This window comes from Phaenicophaeus curvirostris, chromosome 2 (genome assembly GCF_032191515.1).
Source record: "Phaenicophaeus curvirostris isolate KB17595 chromosome 2, BPBGC_Pcur_1.0, whole genome shotgun sequence".
In the NCBI taxonomy this organism is placed as follows: domain Eukaryota; kingdom Metazoa; phylum Chordata; class Aves; order Cuculiformes; family Cuculidae; genus Phaenicophaeus; species Phaenicophaeus curvirostris.
In genome coordinates, this window is record NC_091393.1 from 107,604,501 (window position 1) to 107,628,153 (window position 23,653).

General features: G+C 42.6%; 1 protein-coding gene across 1 annotated transcript in view; it reads left to right on the plus strand.

Annotated features, from left to right (window-relative positions):
• The window catches only part of LOC138717113 (baculoviral IAP repeat-containing protein 5-like), a 197,804-nt gene that overhangs the window by 97,661 nt on the left and 76,490 nt on the right, over positions 1–23,653 (plus strand). The gene's annotated exons all lie outside the window — the stretch shown is intronic.

Consider the following 23,653-nt stretch of genomic DNA (forward strand, 5'->3'; position numbering starts at 1 on the left):
CACCCTGACTTTTTCAAGTACATGAACCTGAAGTAAAGATTTGGCAAAGCCAGCATTTAAACAGGGATGGTGAATAACCAGGATAGATTGAAATGTTACACATAGCCATACCTTTAACAGTTAGATCATTTTTTCACCTGGCCATTACATGCAGTTCAGCTTGGCTGAAGTACCAGCCTTGTCATAAGGGGATCATTTTTATCTCCAGGTACGCGTGTTGTGTCTTCTCCCTTCAGAGTTTCTCTGACCTGGAATGAGACCTGATGGGCTTCAAAGGGCAAATCCATCAGGAAGGCTGTCAGTGACTCTTCTCAGGTGCCAGTGGAGCTGATGGAGAACTGGCCCTTAGACCTCTCTCCTCTGACTTAAGCATCCCACTTACTCCCATGTGTTGGAAATCTTATCTTCTGCTTTACAACTTGTTCTTGAGACGTTAAGGACATGAAGGGAGTCCCACAGCCCGTTTGCATCCTGAAAGGTAAGCTGGTAGAAGGCAAGCTTAACAAGAATAAGAAAGGTTGAAAAGAAAAAGTGTAGATATGTCTTGGGGGAGGCAAGAAGTGTTTTTGCAGCTGTATTTAAGCAGAGATAAAGGGTAAAGGAGTGGCTGTTAGTCAAGGATGGAGGGGACATGATGCTTGGCTCCCGACTCAGCGGTGCTTTCTCCCAGTGACCACACAAAATGCTCTTTCCAAATCTCCTATAATCCATATAGTTCACCTGCTTTATGTGGGAGTTGTAGTGATAAGCTCACCGTAAACTGGGATGGGGTTGTGGTCTGTGGGGATGGAGGTGTAGGAACTGGGAATACCCAGGACAGCAACGTGTTTTGGATAGGTGCTTCCTGTTGTCCTGTGCACGGCGTTTTTTCACGCACTATGATTTGTTTCAGGACTCAATAAAAACCTAACCAGCCAAGCCCACGTTGTTAAAAATGCTATTTGCTGTAATGAAAGTCATGCCTTGTTATCCTGGCAGCAAAACCTAGGAAAGGGCGCTTTTCCAAGTGCGGTTCAGTGGCTTAGAAACTTGCTACATGTCCCATTGCTTTTCCAGATTGTAGTGAGCTGTAAGCAAAAACCAGGGGACTGGAATTCCTGTCTCTGTTCCTCTGCCTGGTATTTCTTAGGCTCGGTTAGTTCCTAGTGCCTTGGTGAGTTTTTGTTGTCTGTTTATTAAATAAATCAGGTTTTTAGTCAGGAGCATTGTTTTTAACTATGATACTGAAAATGACCTTGTTTAACAAAAAGGCATGTTTGTTTCATATGTTTATAAATGTTAAGGGACAACGTTAATCAGAATCATAGAATGATTTGGGTTGCAAGGGACCTTAAACATCATCCAGTTCCAACCCCATTACTATGGGCAGGGACTCCTTCCACTGGATCAGGTTGCTCAAAGCCTCATCCAACCTGGCTTTGAACACCTCCAGGGATGGGGCATCGACAACTTCTCTGGGCAACCTGTGCCAGTGCCTCACCACCCTCACAGGAAAATATTTCTGCCCAAGGTCTTATATAAATCTCTCCTCTTTCTGCTTAAAACTGTTTCCCCTCATCCTATCCCTGCAGTCCTTGATAAAGAACATCTCCCCAGCTTTCCTGTAGCCTCCTTTCAGTACTGGAAGGCTGCTAGAAGGTTTCCTTGAAGCATCCTCTTCTTCAGTCTGAACAATCCCAGCTTTCTCAGCCTGTCCTCGTATGGAAGATGCTCCAGCCCTCTGATCATCTCCATGGCCTCCTCTGGACTTGCTCTAACAATCCATGTATTTCCTGTGTTGAAGATGCCAGTAAATACTTTAAAACTTGCACTCAACCTCACACCCACCATGTTTTAGAGTTGATCCACCTATTGAATTGACAAAACCCAATTCTTGTTGATAAAATGAATGTATTTGTAACACTGGTGTGTGGGGAGTTTGGGTCAGTCCTGATGTTAGGAGAGGAGATTCACTCTTTGAGTAAGAGAATACTTTGCTATCTGTGCCTGTAATAGAAACACCAAGTCGCATTCAGAGAGGAGGGGATAGGATAGAGCTGGCAGAGCAGGGACAGAGGTGTGTTTAGTGCTTTAGGGCTCTTTTCCTGTGTGCCAGCAGGTGACAGCAAAACCTAAGGAATTGGAAATCGCTGCAGTTGAACAGGGTAATTTTGGTGATAACTAAGATAGGTGTTTTCTCTAGAGTGTATGTGTTTACCTATATGTGGGGTCTGTATCCTCATAACTGCTCTGTTCTAAACCCGTAGAATAAAGTGATTTTTTGCATATTCAGGAGATGATCTGCGTTGCGGTAATTCAGCCCCTCCGGGTGGCAGAGCAGCCACAGGGGATGAGCAGTAATGAGATCAGAGATGCCCAGTGCCAGCCAGTACCACCGTGCAGATGGCAGTGATTCTGGCACCGCCAATGCATGTGGCACAGGTTTAAAGGCTTGCCCGAGATGATGTCAGTGCTTTTGGATACGGTAACCATTCCTTATGCCTGACAAATTACCTACCTACAAAAACAGGAGCATGCCTTTTGAATAAAACCAGAGTAAGATTGTACTCAAATGCGCATGTATCAGGTCTCTTTCAGGGGAGGTTGCCTTTGCTCTAGGTAATCTTGGATGTTCTGTGTTCCTTCTGCTTCTTCAGATACATTGCAGTTTAAATCGGGCTGTGAATACATCCTTTGTTGTTGTTTGAGAGTTTCACAGAATCACAGAATCACAGAATAACCAGGTTGGAAGAGACCCACCAGATCATCGAGTCCAACCGTTCCCATCAAACACTAAACCATATCCCTCAGCACCTCATCCACCCGTGCCTTAAACACCTCCAGGGAAGGTGAATCAACCAATAATTGTTTGTTGCAATGCTTTTACTACTCCAAAGCCAGACACTGTTCATTGTACCTGGGATTTTTATTTGTAGGTACAGAGAAGTCATAGATTCACAGGATGGTTTGGGTTGGAAGGGACCTTAAAGTCCATTCAGTTTCAGCCCCCCTGTCGTGTGCAGGGACACCTCCTGTTGGATCAGGCTGCTCGAAGTCCCATCCAAGCTGGTCTCAAACACCTCCAGGGATGGGGCAGCCACAACTTCTCTGGGCAACCTGTGCCAGCCCCTCACCACCCTCACAGGAAAACATTTCTGCTTAAGATCTTGCATAAATCTCCCCTCCTTCAGTTTAAATCCGTTCCCCCTCATCCTTATCCTTGCACTCCCTGATAAAGAGCCCCTTCCCAGCTTTCCTGGAGCCCCTTTCCTTTCAGGAAGGCTGCTATAAGGTCTCCCCACAGCCCTCTCTTGTCCAGGCTAAACAACCTCGACTCTCTCAGCTAGTAAGGGAGCTGCTCCAGCCCTCTGATTATCTTCATGGCCTCCTCTGGACTCTCTCTAACAGATCCATATCCTTCCTGTGCTGAGAACACCAGAAGTGAATGCGGGGCTCCAGGTGAGGTCTCACAAGAGAGGAGTAGAGGGGGAGCACCCCGTCCCTTGCCCTGCTAGTCACACTTTGGATGCAGTCCAGGATAAAGTTGGCTTTCTGGGCTGCGAGTGCACATTTTTGCCTCATGTTGAGTTTCTCATCCACCAGCAACCTCAAGTCCTTCTCCTCAGGGCTCCTTTCAGTCCATTCTTTGCCCAGCCTGTAATTGCGCTTGGAATTGCATCCTGCAATTGCAATTGTTCTTTGCACCAAGCTTTGTTATGGGTAACTTGTAAGGCTCTTGTCCTGTTTCTATGTACCCCTATATTCTGATTGAGAATTTGTATAATTTTTGTGTGATTCCCAGGTGATTTTTTTCCCTACCCTATCCTGGCAGCTATGAAGTAGTCTAAATGCTAATGGAGTTGAAATGCTCTAAAAGAGCGTATTGAGACTACATCAGCTGTTAGGAAGTGTTAATTATTTAAGTATTATAAATATTGCAGGTACTTATGAGTTCATGTATTGTATTTGGGAAGTGATTTTTGAGAAAGAGTTCTGCTGAGTATCTCTTCATAACTGAGATATATGACCCATTTCCGGAACAGAAATATATTAGCTTAATGGTTCTAATAAACCAATTCAATTTCCATTTCTATTTATTGGGTAAATGAGCAAATGTGAAACATTAAATTAAATTTGTCTAATTTGTTCCACCATTAATTTTTCAGCGTATATTTAGAATATTGAATGTATTGCATTTTTCTGATTTCTGTTTTGAATGTGTGTTGGAAAATAGTCTGTGTCAGCTCCACAGTGTTTTTTAAGAGCAAAAATCTTTATTCTAGGGACGCTGAAAAAATAAAAATGCTCCTGGAGAAAGGAACAAGCAAGGAATGTGAGGGTGATTTTGAATTACACCTTTGATGTTGTTGCTTGAGCTGGAACATTTAAGAAAGCTTCTGTCATATGGCAATGGTCGTCGTTTGTTTAGTTTGGGTTTTTAAACTTGTATTAGATTGTCATCGCATATATTTTTGTAGTTTTAGTTCTAATTTTGGATGCTGTAGTATCAACTTTCAATATTTTTTATTTGATTTTATTTGCAAGCAGGCAAGTGGAAGGGGTTGCCCAGGGAAGTGATTGAGCATCCATCCCTGGAGGGATTTAAAATATGGGAGATGAGGTGCTCAGGGATATGGTTTAGTAGTGGACAGGTGTGGTTGGACTTGATGATCTTAAATGTCTTTTCCAACCAAACATTTCTATGACTCTAAGTTTCTAAGCAGGTATGTGAAACTGTTATTTATTATTTTAAACTTGATGTTTAAGTAATTTGATATGTTTTCCCTTAAGTAATAGCAGCAAATAGAAAATCAGACCTGTGAATAGATTAAAGACCAAATTTCACAGTAATATTAACCACCCTTAGTAGCACTAGCAAAGTGGTTTGATTGTGATGATATTCCTTCTGTAGTAGGATACTGTTCAGTGAAGATAATCTCTGATTCTTAAATGACAGCAATAGTTTCATTTGCATAGACATATAGACTAGTTAAGTGCAATTATTCCTTTCATCCAAAATGAAATATGTTGCTATTAAACCTGAGGGTGCTTTAACCCAACCAAGCAAATCATATGAACTAGTCTGTTAGTACCTGTGGGGAAATAAATATATATGAATATCAAAATAAATGTGGCAAGGAAATGACATCCATCTCACTGCTTTTCTTCCAGTATTGCCAGTTGTTTATTTGCTGTTGCCCTGATTATAGAATCATGCATAGAATGTCACACAAGAAGCGACCCACGAGGATCATGGAGTCCAGCTCGTGTTCCTGCATCGGACAATGCCAGCGTTTGCACCATGTGTCTCAGGGAGTTGTCAAAATCCTTCTGGAATATTGTTAGGCTTAGTGCAGGTTCTATGCAACCTCCAGCTTTTCTGCCTTGAAAGAACTGTGTTTACTGAGTCACCATCCCTGAAGGTATTTGAAAGACATGGAGATGTGGTGCTTAGGGACATGGCTTAGTGGGGCTTGGCAGTGGTGACTTTATGGTTGGACTTGATGGTGTTAGGGGTCTTTTCCAACCTAAGTGATTCTGTGATTCTGCATGCAGTCATATTTAAAGTATGAGATTATGATATGAAATAGCAAGTGTGCAATGGAAGAGTTTCCCAAGAAGCTATATTCTGCTGCAGCCCAAAGTAGGACTTTCATTTTACAGTGCAAAAGGTACTGTAAAACATAGGAATATTATGATTTAAGTAAGTGAAGCAAACATCACTGTTAAAGCCATTTATTCTTGTTTTTGCCTGCAAAATATGTCTGAATGGGATTGCTTTATAGCAGCAGTGAATAAAATAAAATGCTGGTCATTAGGGTGGTAGGCTGGAGCTAAGATTTGATTTGGAAAGCTGCTGCCTTTTTCTTTAAAAACGACATAAAAGCAGCAAAAGTGCAATAGACTTTAGTGCTTTTTGGAGTCTGCCACAAGGAGCCACATTTTTATTGGTGATGGTGTGCTGAAATCTGTAGCTTTTGATTCACAGTGTGATAGCAGTGTAATGATCCTACCCTTCTTGCCAAGATCTCTGTTCTTTATTGCTAAGTGCTGTGACTTGGTGTTTGCACTGGAAATTCCAGCATTAAGTGACAAGGGAAAGTAAACAATACTTGTCAGTAGTTATTGCATAGCATTAAATGCGCAGCACAGGCATGTCCTCAGCACAGGAAGGACAGGAAGGAGTTGTTAGAGTAAGTCCAGAGGAGGCCACGAAGATGGTCTGAGGGCTGGGACACCTCCCATATGAGGACAGGCTGAGAGACCTGTGCTGGTTCAGCCTGGAGAAGAGAAGGCTCTGGGGAAACCTTAGAACAGCCTTCCAGTACTGAAAGGATCTGCAGGAAGGCTAGGGAGGGCTCTTAACCGGAGAGTGCAGGGACAGGACGAGGGGGAATGACCTGAAAGAGGGGAGAATTAGATGAGATCTTAGGAAGAAATGTTTTCCTGTGAGTGTGATTAGGTACTGGCAGAGGTTGCCCAGACAAGAGAAGGGCAAGGAAGGTGGTGAAGGATTTAGAGCACAAGCCTTATGAGGAGGGGCTGAAGGAACTGGAGTTATTTAGTATGGAGAAAAGAAGGCTGGGGGGAGCCTTATCACTCTCTACTACTACCTAAAAGGAGGTTGTAGCAAGGTGGAGGTTGGTCTCTTCTCCCTGATAGCTAGTGACAGGACAAGGGGAAATGGCCTCAAAATGCACCAGGGGAGATTAGGTTGGAAATTAAGAGGAATTCCTTTACTGAAAAGGTTGTCAACCATTGGAACAGGATGCCCAGGGAGGTGGTGGAGTCACCATCTCTGGAGATGTTTAAAAGATGAGTAGATGTTCTACCTGAGTCTAGTGGTGGACTTTGCAGGGCTGGATCGATGATTGGACTCGATGAACTTAAAGGTCTTTGTCAGCTGAAGCCATTCTATGATTCTATGAAGTTGTGGCTGCCCCATCCCAGGAGGTGTTCAAGACCAAGATGGATGAAGCTTTGAGCAACCCGATCCAGTGGGAGGTGTCCCTGCCCATGGCAGGGGGGTTGGAACTGGTTGGACTTTATGGTCCGTTCCAACCCAAACCATCCTGTGATTCTATGATATAGCTCCTATATGCAGTGATGTATTCAATTACACATTATAGAAGGTCCCCATCTGTGGAGCAGACACTGCCTTAGTTTGTAGAGTCTCTGTCATTGGAGTTACAACAGTTGATTGGGCTACAGATAACAGTAGGCTATTACCTTTCCACAAAGAACACAATTCTTACTTTCCAAAGGCTATTGTTTCTTCCAGATAAACTGCTCCACACTTCCTCTACAGATTTTAAATTCAGAAATAGTTTTGGAACACAGGAGCCATTCAGGCAGTCGTTCCAGGCCTTTAGAAGCTGAGAATATTAACTTAAAATTGCTTTTCTCTTCCCTGTGTCTTCCTTGGTTACAAAGTTAAATGAAAATTATGATTTTAAAACAATGACTTTGTCAATGTTTAGCCCTGGCCTGGCCCAATTTGGTAGCTAAAACTGAGCAGTTGTGAACACAATTCTGTTCTCCCCATCCCCAGAGAAAGGGGAAAGGGAAATGAGAGGAAAAAGACCTGTGGTTTGGAAACTAAAATGGAAACAGCTGTAAGGAAATAACAATAACAATAATAATAATGATGATGATGGAGAAAATACTATTAATAAGAAAATAATAAGAAACATACAAATATATGAAATTGCCTGCCACCCCTCGATAAATTTGTCACCACTGATGCTGCAGAGCAAGCACATGTAAGGGGTCCAGGCTAGGGGGGAGCTGGACTCAGAAATTGGATTCAGGAATGCATGGATCTGGGACTGGGGGCAAACAGACAGATGAAGTCCTCACTGGACATCAACCATCAAAGAAGGGAGCTTGACCCTTGTGATCCTCACTTTTATCCTGAGTATGATGTATATAGAAGCACAGAATCATGGAATGGTTTGGGCTGGAAGGGACCTTAAAGATCATGCAGTTCCAACTCCCCTGCCAAAAGCAGGGACACCTCCCACTAGGGAGGCTGCTCAATGCCCCATCCAATAAATGGGATGGAATACTCTGCTGGTCAGCTTGGGTCACCTGTCCTGCCTGCCCTCCCTGCAGGTGTGACCCTTTTTCACTGCTTTCACTTATGGCAATTCGCCAGCTCGAGGATAGCCTTGGTTTCTATAGGGATAGACTTGAAGAAATGAGTGGCTTTTTCTTCATGCTTTGAATATGTAGAATTTATATTTTCATTTTCTCTGATTCTAGGAACAATATTTATTCTCATGTGATCCTCCTCAAGAGCTCACTTTCTAAAGAATGTATATACCAAATGATCTATAATGTAATAAATGTCATGAGATATGAGACTTATCAACATTACAAATATACTCAGTTTGGATATCAGACGAATTTTTCTTTCTTAGGGGGAATGGCAGCCCCTACTACCCCAGTTTCTTTTGTATAATTACAACTTCAAAGAAGCAGATGAGGTACGTGGATGTACAGGGAGAAAATCTGGGAATGGCTGGTTCCCAGCAGAGGCAATAAGTAGCATCTCTAACTTCTTAAACTAAGCAACATTAAAAATGCAGAGATACAGTAAATAAATAAAGAATGCTGATGCTTTCCTTTAGAAAGGAAGTCTGTGAAGTGGAGACTCCAGGTGTCCCTCTGCAATACGAAATGCTCTTTGTTCTGGGGAGCATCACCACGGCATCCCATGGGACAGGCTTTCTGACTTTGCAAGGAAGATGATGATGATTCTATGATTCTATGATCGTGTGCCTTTCTAGCCTGAACCATGCAAAAACTAAACAAACAACTAGATTTTTTTAATGATCAAGGCAGAAACATTTTCATTTTCTTTAGATAATCCAATAGGGAAGGAATTCTAGAAGGTTTTGGAGGCACTGGAGTGATTGTTGGTGTTAAATGGTTCTCAGAAATACGTAGCGTCAGGTTTGTGCATGACAAATTTATGTATTTATAACAGGAAACCCCAGATGCCATTTTAAAATGAGAATATGTATTAAAGGCTGCCAGTCTATTCCTGACTCACACCATATGCTCTAGCTTTTGCTCAGATGTGTTAGTTATTTGTTGTGCCCGGTGTGGAATTTTAGGAATCAATCTTCTTAATTTTAGATTGTAGGTTTTAATCATCATTTTATACAATAAAAATATATATATAATTTTGGTCTTAAGTGAGCATTTAGGGTGACAGCTTGTATAATGAGATTAACCTGGGTGCAGTAACCTTTGGCAGCTGCTCCCCTCACGCCTCCTCAGCCAGGCCCTTTTGACTCCTGGCTGCTCACTAGTGGCTATGCTTAACACAAAATCTGTCCAGTTTTGGAAACGGCTGCTTCCTTGGGCTGTCACACACGCAAGAGAAGGAGGTACTTTCTGCACCCAGGTAAGCAGGTAAACCAGAGGCCATCGCCCAGGTGGTATGTGTGTAATTCACATTGATCTCAGGAAGAGAGACTAAAGGAAAAATTGCAGTAAAGGGGAAAAGGAGGCCAAAGGCAAGATTATTGTGATTATTGAGAGCAGCCCTGAAGAGAAAGACTTGGGAGTGCTGGTGTACAAAAGATGGACATGAGCTGGCAATGAGCGCTTGCAGCCCAGAATGCCAACCATGTCCTGGGCTGTGTCCAAAGCAGTGTGACCAGCAGGGTGAGGGAGGGAGTTCTGCCTCTCGTGAGACCTCGCCTGTAGCCAAGAGTTCTGCTCTGGAGTGTTGGACACAGGAAGGACATGGATCTGTTAGAGCGAGTGCAGAGGAGATAATCCAAGGGCTGGAGCACCTGCCATATGAGGACTGGCTGAGAGAGTTGGGGTTGTTCAGCCTGGAGAAGAGAAAGCTCCAGGGAGACCTTAGAGCAGCTTCTAGGGCTGAAAAGGGCTACAGTAAACTTGGAGATAGACCTTTTAGCTAGACCTATTGTGACAGGACAAGGAGTAATGGTTTTAAACTAAAGGAGGGGAGATTTAGACTGAGTTTAAGGAAGAAATGTTTTCCTGTGAGGGTGATGAGGCGCTGGCACAGGTTGCCCAGAGAAGTCATGTCTGCCCCATCCCTGGAGACGCTCAAGGCCAGGCTGGATGGAGGTCTGAGCAACCCGGTCTAGTTGAAGGTGTCCCTGCTCATTGCAGGCTGGGGTTGGACTGGATGGCCTGTAAAGGTCCCTTTGAACCCAAACCATTCTATGATTCTATGATTTTACTTTCCCGTGCTGTATGTTGGAGACAATGATGGGGGCTTCCTGCTGATCCTGCAGGAATAGATTAAGTCTGCTCAGAGATGGAAAGGACTTCAGACTCATCCTATCTGGGCATAGGGGACGTACATACGTTAGATGCGTTGTTGTATTTTCAAAATGCTGTTGTTGCTCTGCTGCACTCCTGTTCCTGAAGTAAAGGTCAGCCCATTGCTTATTGAAACCATGTAAACAGACCAGGCATTTTGAGGAAGGAATAGTGAAGATGCAGTGTGATCGTCGTTGCTAAATAGACAAACAAGAAGATGAAATACCACCTTTTAATTATGAAAAGGTTATGTTAAACTCTGATCAGAAATTGTTTTTATTTTCCTGCTGGCCAGTAGACGTGAAGTAATGTCTGCGCCTGAGTGTGCTATTTATTAAATTAACCTTTTTTGCCGTAACTTGCCCCTTTCCCAGTGCACTGAAAAGACAGAAGCTTTCCTCTGCTACTTTCGATGCCTTTTTTTCTTTCTAGTTTCTTTCCTTCTTATTTGAACTTTCCTTATATCCAGGTTCTCTTTTCCAAAAATTTATCCCTGTCAGCTTTTGGTGCCCCTGTTGCTCCCCTTCTCTCTGCCACTGAATGCTGTTGGCAGAAAGCCTGGTGCAGATCCCTTTAATGCTTTTCAGCCTACTTTGTTATTGTACCACACTTATAACATCTAAAGGAACAAAAAATCTCCTTTGCCAGTAAGTTTTAAGAAAGCCTTACTTTTTAAATAAGTCTTCTTTTTTTTCCTCCTGCAGTCAAATTTAAATCAAATTTCTAAAAGTTATGAGGCTTGGCTGTGACATTACAAGGTACATTTAGAAAGAACTTGATGTGATCTCTTAGGTATATATTCCTTTAAATACATTCATGTTGTAACTGGGAAAAAGGCTTGGCTTAATATTCCTGATTTGGTTTAAATGTTAGGTTTTTCAAGCTGCAATATTATTGTGGGTGAGCACAAACCTTCTGTGCTGGCAAAATTCTGCCAAAGGGGTGTGTTTAATGGGAATGGGGTCAAGAAGTTTTGGTCTCTAGCAAGAAGCTCCTTAAAGGATACTGAGAAATGAGACCTTGCTGTAAAGAAGTCAAAGGTGGAATTGGAAGAAAAGAAGTCCTGGAGGCTGCAGCTTGGAGAAGTTTTGCTAACTCTTCTGTCAGGTACCTCTCTCTGACATATGTGAGACAGAATCATCAAGCTCGCATTAGGATGTGCTACTCCTATTCACTGTTTTGAGTGAATACATGTTTACAGATATGCTTTTGTATTTTTAGCATACTGTGTATCCTTTCCCCACTTATTTAACAGCATTAGATGCAATGAGAGCATCTGGCATTACATATATCATAAGACAACAGAAAAATGGTTCCTAGGACTGGCTTCTCATTTCACCTTGAAGCATGCAAGCCAGCATGATTTATATGTGCTCTGTACAAAAATGTACTTAAGAGTCTTAGCAGGTTTTAGTACATTAGGAGAAGTTAGGTTGAAATAACTCGAACACTAATTGATGAATGAAACTTTTATTTGATATTTATTCTAACAGTGTCTTCCCTCGTGTTACTGTGTTTTGTAGGCTTTGCTTGATTGGCTTCTTTCTAGACTGACTTATTTTGATATCATAGAATCGTAGAATGGTTTGGGTTGGAAGGGAACTTAAAGATCATCCAGTTCCAACCCAGCTGCCGTGGACAGGGACACCTTCCACTGGATCTGGTTTCTCAAAGCTTCATCCAACCTGGCCTTGAACACCTCCAGGGATGAGGCATCCACAGCTTCTTTGGGCAACCTGGGCCAATGTCTTGTCACCCTCACAGGAACACATTTCTTCCTAATATTTCATCTCAAGCTCCCTTCTTTAATTCTAAAACAGTTCCCCCTCTTCCTGTCCCTGCACTCCCTGATAAAGAGCCCCTCTTCAGCTTTCCTGTAAGCCACCTTTCAGTACTTTAGGACTTTTCCTTTTCTTCAAGAGAATAAAACTGATCCAAAATATGGAATATCAAATTATCTGACAGTGTTAGGAACCATGAACTGGAGATGTATAATAGCTACATTATGAATATTTTCCAAGATAGTTTTGTTCTGTTCAAAGGCTGTGCTAGAACAATAACTAACTATGCCTTTTGCCAGGCTTCTGAAAACAGTTTGTTTTTACAAAGTGGTGCATTTCATAGCTTTACAGTTTCCTGTTTGCCAGGGAAGGCAGTTCAAAGTTTCTGTTTCCTTTACGAACAGAAAATGAGTTATAGAATCAACAGGATCCTCTTCACTATGTAAATTGCCACATAAAAGGTGGTTGACTTGTGAATTTTGTATGTTTAAATATTTGCTTATGTACTAAGCTGTACCAAGCTGCAGATTTTTATTATTAGTATATATTAGTCATTTTGCAGTTAACTGTTCAAGACAGTTGCTTACGTCTGTCCTCAGCAGGTTGCAAGCCCAGACATCTCAGTTTAGGACTCCCCAAAATAGAATCATAGAATTATAGAATGGTTTGGATTGGAAGAAACCTTGAAGATCATCCAGTTTCAACTCCCCCTGCCATGGGCAGGGACACCTTCCACAGGGTCACATTGCTCAAAGCCCCATCCAACCTGGCCTTAAACACCTTCATGGTTGGGGCATCCATGATTTCTCTGGGCAACCTGTTCCATTGCCTTAGAACCCTCATAGTATAAAATTTCTTCCTAATTCTTCATCTCAATTTCCCCTCTTTCAGCTAAAAATAACCCCCCCTTGTGCTATCCCTGCAGTCCCTGATAAAGAGCCCTTCCCAGCTTTCCTGTAGCCCTCTTTAAGTACTGGAAGGCCAATTCCTCATCTTGTCATAACATCTCCAGTGAGTGACTTTAAAGCTTCCTCTTACAATCTTTCCCAGTCCCTAATTACCATTACACTGCTAATGGCAGGAACAGTTTGATGTCAAGGTTGAATTGGTGCAGTTTTGTTCTAATTCAGCCACGTGTCTTTGCCGTCTCTGTGAGATTAAGAAGTCCCTTGCTATCAGATACAGTTTCCGTATGTAATTACCTATACACAATGATTGAGTCACCTCTTAACCTCCCTTTCAACAAGCTGAATAAATTGAACTTCACTTTGTAAGACTGTATTGAAGAAAATCCCCAGGAACCTTTTTTACACATTTAACAATGTCAGGGCAGACATGAGCTGCTTCGGTTGCCGTTGATATATTTTCCTCTCTATATTCTTTCCAGCTAGTGTGTTTGTACACACACTTGTAGAGATACAACATACCAATCATTCACTTCCAACAACATCCCCTCCAGGTATTTAAATATACCATAAAACAGGGGGAAACTGTGCATTCTTTCACTGCGCTTCTTGGAGCTGTGTCTCCACCCTCAGTGTTGGACTAACTTTCTCGATCTTGGGACTCAGCCAATGGAAAGCAGTTTGTCTCAACAGGTGAGGGAACCACTTCCGCATGGCGAATGAGCATCATAGAATCATAGAATGGTTTGGGTTGGAGAGGTCCATAAAGATCATCCAGTTCCAACTCCCCTGCCATGGGCAGGGACTCCTTCCACGGGATCAGGTTGCTCAAAGCCTCATCCAACCTGGCCTTGAACACATCCAGGGATTGGACGGCCATGACTTCTCTGGGCAACCTGTGTCCATGCCTCACCACGCTCACAGGAAAATATATCTTCCTAATGTCTAATCTAAATCTCCCCTCTTTCATTTTAAAACAGTTCCCCCTCACCCTGTCCCTGCACTCATTGATAAAGAGCCCCTCCCCAGCTTTCCAGTCCTGGAAGTCTGCTCTAAGGTGTCCCCAGAGCCTGCTCTTCCCCAGGCTGAACAACTCCAACTCTCTCAGCCTGTCCTCATATGGGAGGTGCTCCAGCCCTCGGATCATCTTTGTGGCCTCCTCTGGACTTGCTCTAACAGATCTATGTTCTTCCTGAGCTGAGGACTCCAGAACTGAACACAGGGCTCTGTATGAGATCTCATGAGAGTAAAGTAGAGGAGAATCACCTTAATTCTTTTCCGCGAAAACTGAAATAGCTTTGAGTTCCTGCTATGTGGTTTTTTTTTTTTTCAAATTCCATGTTAATATTTTTTTGCCTCTCTTCCTTGGTCTTTCATATTTTCAGAGAAGGCAGATGCATTTTTCTGAACTGGGGTGAAAACTGTGCTAACCTGCAGCATGCACACCTACACCAAACTTTTGGCAACCAGAGGGCAGCTGTGCCTTGCCTACACAGCAGGGAGTGCCTGGGGGCACTTGGTTCAGGGAACACATATGATGGGGAAATAATTCCACCCTTTTCTCTGCTCAGACTGCTTTGGTGTAAAGGATCACTCCTACACAGCTAGGCGGGTAATCTGTCTTCTAGGATCTGCACTAAACATGGGCAGGACCCTATTGATTTCTATGGGAGATGGACAGGCTCATAAAGGCACCTTTGTAGACATAATTTGCTACTGTCAGCTCTGCTGATTGCTTTCAAGTAATTGAATTTCATTAAATCAAGAGTGCTTTCAAAGAAGAGATAGTCTTTACTAGTCCTGGCCTCATCTCTGGCTGCGTGATCTTGAACAAATCATGCAGGTCGGAACTTCCTGTTTTGTATCTTTTGGTTCATTTTCAGGTGACACCAATGAATTGTTTGACTTTCCAAGGTGTCCAATACCTACAGGATTACTTTCCCATACTTTAAAGCCAGGAGACAACATCTTTGCTAAGCAGGCACTGAGTTTGAAGAATATTCCTGTGTGCTCCATACTGTACACAACTTAAGGCTATAGGGGTAAGTAAAGACATGCAAAAAGAGAGTGTCCTTTGCAAAGAAACTGCATTGAGGCTCTCTGCTTGGCAGACTGGGATGGTTTGCCCTTCAGAGAGAGGGATCTGTGTTTTAGGAGTGCTACACTGAAACGTGCTTGGAAGCAACTTGATGCTCTGTTGGGAAATCTGTGAGAAACGTCTCTGTTTTAGCTGGTCTTAGCAGGTCAGCCTTGTTGGAAGAAACCAGCTGAGAGATCTCACAGGTGTTACTCCTTCAGAATAAGTAAGAAGCCTTCTACCCCCAAGCAGCAGCACTAAGGAGGGTCCTGGGCTTCTGAAGACTTGTATCTGTTTTTTAGCCCTTGTGGGTCACAGGGATGTTGCTACAGCTCCCTCTTCTGAAGATAGTGATGCCATTTCACAGCTGTCATCTATTAAGCAGAACTAGGATTCTCTCAGCTTTTTTTCTGTCACTCATCAGTGAAATGGGCAGCTGTGGCAGCTCTCATTTCCACATACCTCTAAGCAGTTTGTCTAGTTGCTGCTGTGGCTGCTCTTATTTGAAGGTTAGATGAGATCTTCTGGTTTGCATAAGCTGTCCCGTGGCTGAAGGATCTCCATGCCTTGGTTCTCCAAGGGCTGGAGGATGCTGCCAGCTTATGAGGTGTCCCTGTAAGCTCTAGAACAAAAGGTGAGTTTGCTGCAAGGGTGAGTAGCTGCTGCAAAGCATGTTGTATGTTGCAGACCCCTTGGAGGAAGGAGCTGGAGGAAACTTTTTCCATTTGAAGTTAATGCTAGCGCTTGGTTTATGTGGTGCTGGGAGAGCAGCCTTGTCTGATTTGCTGGCCACTAAAACCATACTGACCTCCTCTGTGTTGTGTTGGGTAACTACAGGCAGATAGAAGTTGCTTTGAGAAGGGGCTTCCTGAAGCATGAATTGTGAATTGACTTGAAGCAGCTATTGAGTCTCCAGACACGTTTGCAGGCTTGGAGATTTTGCTGGTTTCAAGGTTAATGTTAAGTACTGTTTCTGCAAGATTACTGTGTTTTGGAGGGAAAGCCCCTAAGAAATGGTAGTACTTTTAATGGGATTGCACAGCATCTGCAGCTATGGCTCTGTGTGTGTAACTGACTCAGAATATGAGTGGGATTTTAACAGCTTAATGTAGTTTCAGGAAGATTTGCAGCATCTGCATTACAATTGGTTAGAAAATGTAGTAAACTTCACAGGTTATCTGATTAAGTTGTAACTGTTCTGTTCAAGGGATAAGGTTATAACTCTGGTGTATGATACAGACTCATATAGAGTCATTCTAGAGACCTGGTACAACTTTCCTCTATTCTGTGTTGGGTAATTATACAGTTATAAGTAAGGCTGCACAGGGTCAAACATGACATACCCTTTTTCAGGTGGACATATGGGGATAAATACTAAGAGCACTCAAGAAAAGAGGTAAAACTAATATTTACTCAATTTTTGTTCTTCTGGTGAGCATCCAGCTCTGTGTAAACACTTACTGCACAGTTAGCGTATAACCCTAGCCCCATATTTGAGGTGCATCTCAGAAGTGAGGATGTAGATACACTGTGGCTTAGAGTCATATACCAGGGTTTCCAGCCTGCCCTCCATCAAAGTAGAGTAAGGGCTCCAGAGTTTGCCTTGAAAGTGATGTAAAACCTAGGATTTGGTGATAGGCCAGTCATTGTACAGGTGTAGGCAGCTTGTCTGGAGTGGTTAATAGACTTTGCTCCTTACCATTGAAATGTCACTGTATATGAAGCCGGTATTATGTGGGTTACTTGCAATAAAAACCCCCATGCCTTAGTGATGGGCCTAAGGAAGGGGTAGAAATGAAGTGCCAAGCAAATTGAGACGATTTTCTTAACAGATAGATAAGGCTCTTGGGAATCTTGTAAAAGAAAATCTTTCCATGTGGGAAAAGTTTATCTCCTTTTACTAAAAAACAAACTGCAAACTAGAAGGAAACCAGTGTGAACCTCCTACCCTGCCACATGTCTTGGGCATAACCAGATGCATCCTTTGCAGGTGCTCCCTTGCTGATATCAGCCGGGCAAAAACCTGCAGCTTCCAGCAGCTCAGGAGAGAACATCACCCACTATGTTTGCCTCAGTTCAGCTGGGCCACTATAGATTTAGCTTAAAACACGTGCTTAAGGTCCCATTGAGTCCTCATACTGGCAGGAGCGTAAGTACTGCTGATGTTTTAGCTTGTGCTAAAATTAGTGCTAGAGTGCCCAGCTTCATAGAATCATAGAATGCTTTGGGTTGGAAGGGCCCTTAAAGCTCCAACACCCCTGCCCTGGTCAGGGATAGATCAAATTGCACAGAGCCCCATCCAACCTGGTCTTGGACACCTCCAGGGATGGGGCATCCACAACTTCTCTGGGCAGCCTATGGCAGTGCCTCACCCCCCGCACTGGAAAACATTTCTTCCTAAGGTCTCCTCTAAATCTCCCTTTTAATTCTAAAACAATTCCCCCTCTTACCTATCCCTGCACTCCCTGATCAAGAGCCCATCCCCAGCTTTCCTGCAGCCCCTTTCAGTTCTGGAAGGCTGCTCTAAGGTCTCCCTAGAGCCTTCTTTTCTCTAGGCTGAACAATCCCAACTCTCTTGTCCCGTCCAAACTCAGATATGTGAATTTGAATTGTGGCTTTTGAAAGAGCATGTTTATACAATGCAGTATCCCAAATGGTGAAAGAGGAGGACATGATATTTATCTGCACACTGTGGGGGTCAGGTGAATATTGTGCATCCTTAAGTTCTTTTATGAATCTTTGCAAGATGGGCTGTAAGACAGCTGCAATCAGACTGTAAGTGCTGCCATATGAAGACAATGATCCATGAAGTTTTTTTATTTATGCTAGGCAGGGTGTTCATTTCAGAAAATGGTACATTTAGAAAAGTAACAGAAAGATTAAATTCACACAGTGTAGTGGGTTTGAAGTGATCAGGCACTCTAGACAGCTATAGCAGCTTTGTAAGGATGGAGTGAGGACTCATTAATATCTCAAAAACCAATGTCATGTTTTATATAAAGTATTAAAATATAATGTTAGCCATTTAGTTGTCTTATGATGGAAAACAAACAGCAAGAAGGCTTCTTATAGGGAAAAACATTGGGGTAGACTTGAAATTTACATGTGAGATTTCATTGGTATAAAAAGGTTTTGGATAGGAGAACAGAAGCAATTTTCAGCGTCTCCTGTAGATTTACAACCATACACCTATTCAAACTATACGCTGTGCCCTGGGATAAGCCTACAACAACTTATTAGTGTGTATTCATGCCAACTATGCCAGTCATGCATGGAGGGCTGTTGCTGGCCTCCTGAAGGCAGAATCACTTACTCGTTTTCCAAGCTGTTGGTTCTGTGAGCACATGTGCCTGCTCAGCAGCTGAAAATGAAGATGCTTTAACAGGGTGCTGATGTTCCAACTGCTGAGTAATAACTGAAGCCAATGGGGTTACTCATGTGGATGACTGCTTCCTGCGTGAAGCTCTGGGCAGGGAAGGCTGAGCAGTTTGTCTCTGTCCTTTGTAAGACACTAGCTGTAGCCTAGTCAAAATTGCATCCCGTGTCTAGGCACCTCTTTAGGCTACCATGGTGAACATGTGTCACATTTGGAATGAAATACCTTAAGCTGTTGTGGCCGCCTCCTCTCCCAACAACAGAGAAAGTGACTGGGGAAAATATAGGGCTTCTTGATTATTTCTGCTTTGCTGGTTATTCATAACTGAGGTTTGTCAAGCAGAAGCTGATAAAAATGAATCGCTCTCTGTGGCATTCGCTTTGTCCTGAAATTAGACCTCTGATGTAAAATTAGGGGCTAGATCTAGGCTACTAGCTTTGAAAGTAATGTTTTTTTTGTTTTGTTTTTTGTCCTAGGCATATAAATAAGAGAAAAGCCTTTGCTATATATTGTTATTAAACATGGTATTCTGTCCCTGCATTCTTCAGGGGATGTGAAGTCCAGATCTGATTTTTTTTCAGTATTGACCCATATCTAATAAGTCCTGCTCGTTGTCACCAGTGCTGGGAGGGAGAGGAGATGGGGAGTAATAAAATATTAAATGTTTCATTATGTTTATGGCAGGGGTTTTAAATTTCTGGGTGTCTTAAACATTGATTCAGTTCAAAATAATCAGGTGACACTGACTATGTTGCATTTATAGAGACATGTAGGTGATTACCACATGCGAACTGCTATCCCTGCTTGAAGGGCATGGAGAAAATATCAGCTGAGACTTACAGGGTTCATTTCATTCAGATACTTATAATTGCCTTTTTTATGCAGAGATCTGGGAAGAGTTTTCCTTTATTTGTTGCTAAGTGTTACGCTTGTTTCTGAGTCAAATGAATTTTTGTCAGTACATCTGGAGAAAACAAATGAACAAACTCACAAAACAAACTACTAGAAAATAAGAATAAAATCCAATCACTCTTTTCAGCTTTGGAAATCCACTCTGTAAACTGTTAGGAAGAAGAGCAGCCTCTTAAGTAGTCCTTTCCTCAGCAGGTCCTGAAAAACTGGATGAAAAAGTTCAACGCTATCAACTTTTTCATAGTAGGGAAACTGAGGAAGTGCAACTTCTTCACCTGTGGCTGCTTGTGTTGCTGGCTGTGGGGTGAGGGGCATGGGGACTGTGGCTGTAGGTCAATTGGACACCAGGAGGGCACTAGTTTGGACATCAGGCCCCACAAATGAGTGCTCGCTGTCAGCTAGTTGTTTTGGCTTATATTACTTACAAATAAAAATTAAAAAAAAAGCAGTTTAATCATTTTTCTGTATTGAGGGGTTGGCTTTAACTGTGATATGCTTCCAGTTTTACTGAGAATAGCGATACTGAAACGTTCTAGGTATATAGCACATATATACCTATATGTGCTATATATACCTATATATGTGCTATATTACATTAATGCAGGAGTGAGTCAGATTTTAAAAGAAGTAGTTTTGATGGAGAGGAAAATAGGCTGTATTTTAGGTTTTGGAATTAAGTTCCTTTGAAATGGTGGAGGCATTTATATTATTTTATTATTATAGTTCTTGTAAGTTGCTTTTTAGAATTGTAGAATGGTTTGGGTTGGAAGGTACCTTAAAATTCATGCAGTTCCAAACCCCCTGCCATAAGCATGGACACCTCCCACTGGATCAGGTTGCTCAAAGCTTCAGCCAGCCTGGCCTTGAACACCTCCAGGGATGGGGCAGACACAGCTTCTCTGGGCAACCTGTGCCAGTGCCTCACCGCCCTCACAGGGAAATGTTTCTCTCCAAGATCTCATCTCAATCTCCCCTCCTTCAGCTTAAATCCATTACCTCTCATCCTATCCCTGCACTCCCTGATAAAGAGCCCCTCCCCAGCTTTCCTGGAGGCCCTAATTTTTATCAGTGTTTCAGCATAAAAGTGTTCTGCAAAGTGCTTACACAGGCAACTAATATTGATTGCAAGTCAAATCTCTCACTGCAAGTTGATTGAGGCACACCAGACATGACAAGAGGCTGTCACTCAGTGATTGATACACATTTTTTGATGGCTAATGTTGACCTGTAGCTGTTTCAGAAGTTGATCTTATAAACAGAGTGCATGGCCACATTCCAGACAGCTCTTTACTAATTTAGTGTTGTTTTCATTTTGTAATAATGGAGATAAAGTTGTGTGTTATTTAATAAACAAGTGGCTTGTGAGTAGACAGGTCTATTGTTTATATGTATGGAAACATTGGTATATTTTTAATTTTACTTCACACATCTTCTGAATTAGTGCCATGTGTATGTATGCAAATTTAAAGCCTGGTGTAGGTTGTGCTTAAAACTGCTAGATAGACAAATAAGGATTTTGATGCTTAATTCTATAGAAGGTACTCCTGAAACTTAATTATATCTGATCTTTCCTACTTGCTGACGAATGAATAATTCATGGAGTCAGGCATAATTAGGCTATGTGCTTTCTGAAATTCTCAGATGATGTGCAAAGGTTAATTTTTATATTGGAACCATCCAAGGTTTTCCTTTTTTTTAATCTCCAATGTGAAAACTCAGGTTGCCTAGGATACCGTATTAAAGGGGCAGAAGGGTTCAGGATATGTATACATCCTCTTCACACAGTCAAACACGCCCTAGGATGTAGTTAATTCAATATATGTATAGATTTTTGCGTCTGAACAACTCATTATTTTCTCTTGAGAAACAAGGCATACAGGGATAAGAAAGGGATGAGGCTGGGAGGAGGAAAGGGGAAGGGAGATTGACAGGGGATTGGAACAGCAAACCTGAGAAATGGCAAACGCCCAAGCAGGCAGAAGGCGAAGGAAAGCGAAAATGATAAGGCTGGGAGGAGGAGCAGATGCCTGGCAGGGCTGGGGAAACCCGATGTAGATAAAGAGGAATTAATAAGATCAGCCAGTTGTATACATGTCGCAAAAAAGAATTACAAGGGCTGACTGATTTCCTTTCTGCCTGTGTGCTGCCAGCAGTAACAGCCAGAGATGTTTTGGGAAGGCTGTGGGTGTGTCTCACCAGGGAAGTGGGGGGATGTCACTGGTAAACTAAAATCCGAGGAGGAGGGTGTGATGCCATAGATCATGAGCAGATCCCCCAGCAGTCCCCATGAGCTCTCGTGTAGTTGGCAGTCAGAGCAAGCAATGGATTCCTTTCCCCCCAGGACATCCTTGCTGTGTGTTGTGTTTCACTGTGTTTCACCGAGCATCTCGGCTTCCTTTTGTTCTTTTTCCCATTCTTCTTAGTGATCGTGCACTTCAGAAACCCCTTTTCCACCATGGATTGGATTTTTGAAAAATTTTAAGCGAGTCCCCAGTGAAAAAGAAATTGGTGTGTTTGCTTAGCTAAACAACAAATAGACCTGTCTTCTGATAGTAAGGTGTATTAAACATAAATGATTCTGCCTTTTTGTTCCGGTGTGTATTATCTCTAGGATACTTACTTGTCATAGCAGCGTGTTGAGTATCCTAACAGAGGGGAAAACAGGCTTGGCAATAGCAACTCTCGGTGTACAGCTCCAATGGCTGTTGCCATGCATGTTATGAAAATTGCAGTTTTCTTTAATACACCGTGCTAATATGCAGCTGTCCAGCAGCTGTGCTGTGAGAGCTACCAGCACAGACCCGTCTGGGATCTCCAGTTATGCATGGGGACCTCAGCCTGAAATTAATCTGGCCTTGATTGTGCTCAGGAGCACACAGGCATTTAATCCCTGGAGGGGATGATGTTCTGGCTCTCCCACACATCAGCTTTAGAGGGTTCCCTGTGTTGTGTGCCAAGAATACTAAAGGGAGGAACTTGTTTTCACAGTCCTCGTGTGTCATGAAATGTTCCCTTAGTAGTTGTGGTCTAATGAAAATGTTTGTCCTATTCAATGAATGAATAATTACTTAATATTCCTTTTTGTTTTCCTAATTCAATTATGATTCAGGGCCTTTCGGTATTGCACATCTGTGACCTGGCAAAAATAAGTTTTCATGGTGCCCTAGATATGGCAGAGAGCTGCACAAGCATTATTTTGTGTCTTCAGTACCACCCTGTGAAACGGCACAGTCCTGTTTTACAGCCAGGAGGCTTAGGACTGTTATTCCTTGCTAGGTCAGGCTGCTGAGCTTTGTAACCTGTCTGATACAGTCTTATAAGTTAGAAATTATGCTGAAAATGTAGCGTCTAGCAAGTGTGAGTGTTAACAATTCCTCTGCCATGTGGGCATCTAGAGAGGGGTCAGATGAAACTCCTCCCACATTCATTAAGCAATTTCTGGCTTTAGTTAGCAAGAGATAACAGCAACTCCGCAGTTATGCACAAACCCTATTGAAAAAGCGGTACTGATGTAACAAGAGCTGTGGCGGCATGTGTGCACACTAAGGGGTTTTGTCATTTTTTAAATGCTCAACTTAAATGAGCATCTGAGCTTAAGACTTTTGATCTGGAGAGAATTTCCAATATTAAAAGAAAATCACTAAACTAAAATAATGAAAAAACTGTGTTGTGTCAGGAGTTTTTGCCTCTACGGTCATACTGCAACTGGAGAGCTGTTTGAACAAGTAGTGGTAAATAGGGTATTAAATCCTTATATTTGACTCCAATTAGAGGAAGAGAAAGTATTCTCCCTTCCTGTCTGTATGTTTCTTATCAGTTTATTCCTAGCAAAAGAAGATAGGGACCTAGTGGTCCTATGTTCTTCTGTAGACTTCATCTGTAGAGCGTCTAAGCTGTTAGACTCATTATATTATAAGCTGTTCCTGTCTCCACAGTCCTCAAGGAAGTGGAGTGCTCTGCATGTCTGTGTGTCAGCTGGCTTGGATCTCCACCTGAATTTGCCCTCAGCTAGTTTGCTCAGTCAGCTTCTCTTTCCATGACAAGAGTGCCCTTCTGGTGTTCCCTACGAGCTCATATCCAGCACTGCTCCTGCATCAACCTGGGAGCAGCTGCTCTCTCCTTTCCCTTGCTGTTCATTTGTGTCTTCCCTCTTTCCAGCCTAAAGCATTTACCTTCCCACTGTCCCCAGCCCTTTGTCTACATCCTCCACTTTAGCATATGAGGAGTTTGCAGAGGAGTCTGCTGTGACATTCCCTAGTAATATGTATAAACCACAACTTTTTAATGTAACGGGATTATATGAATTTGAGGG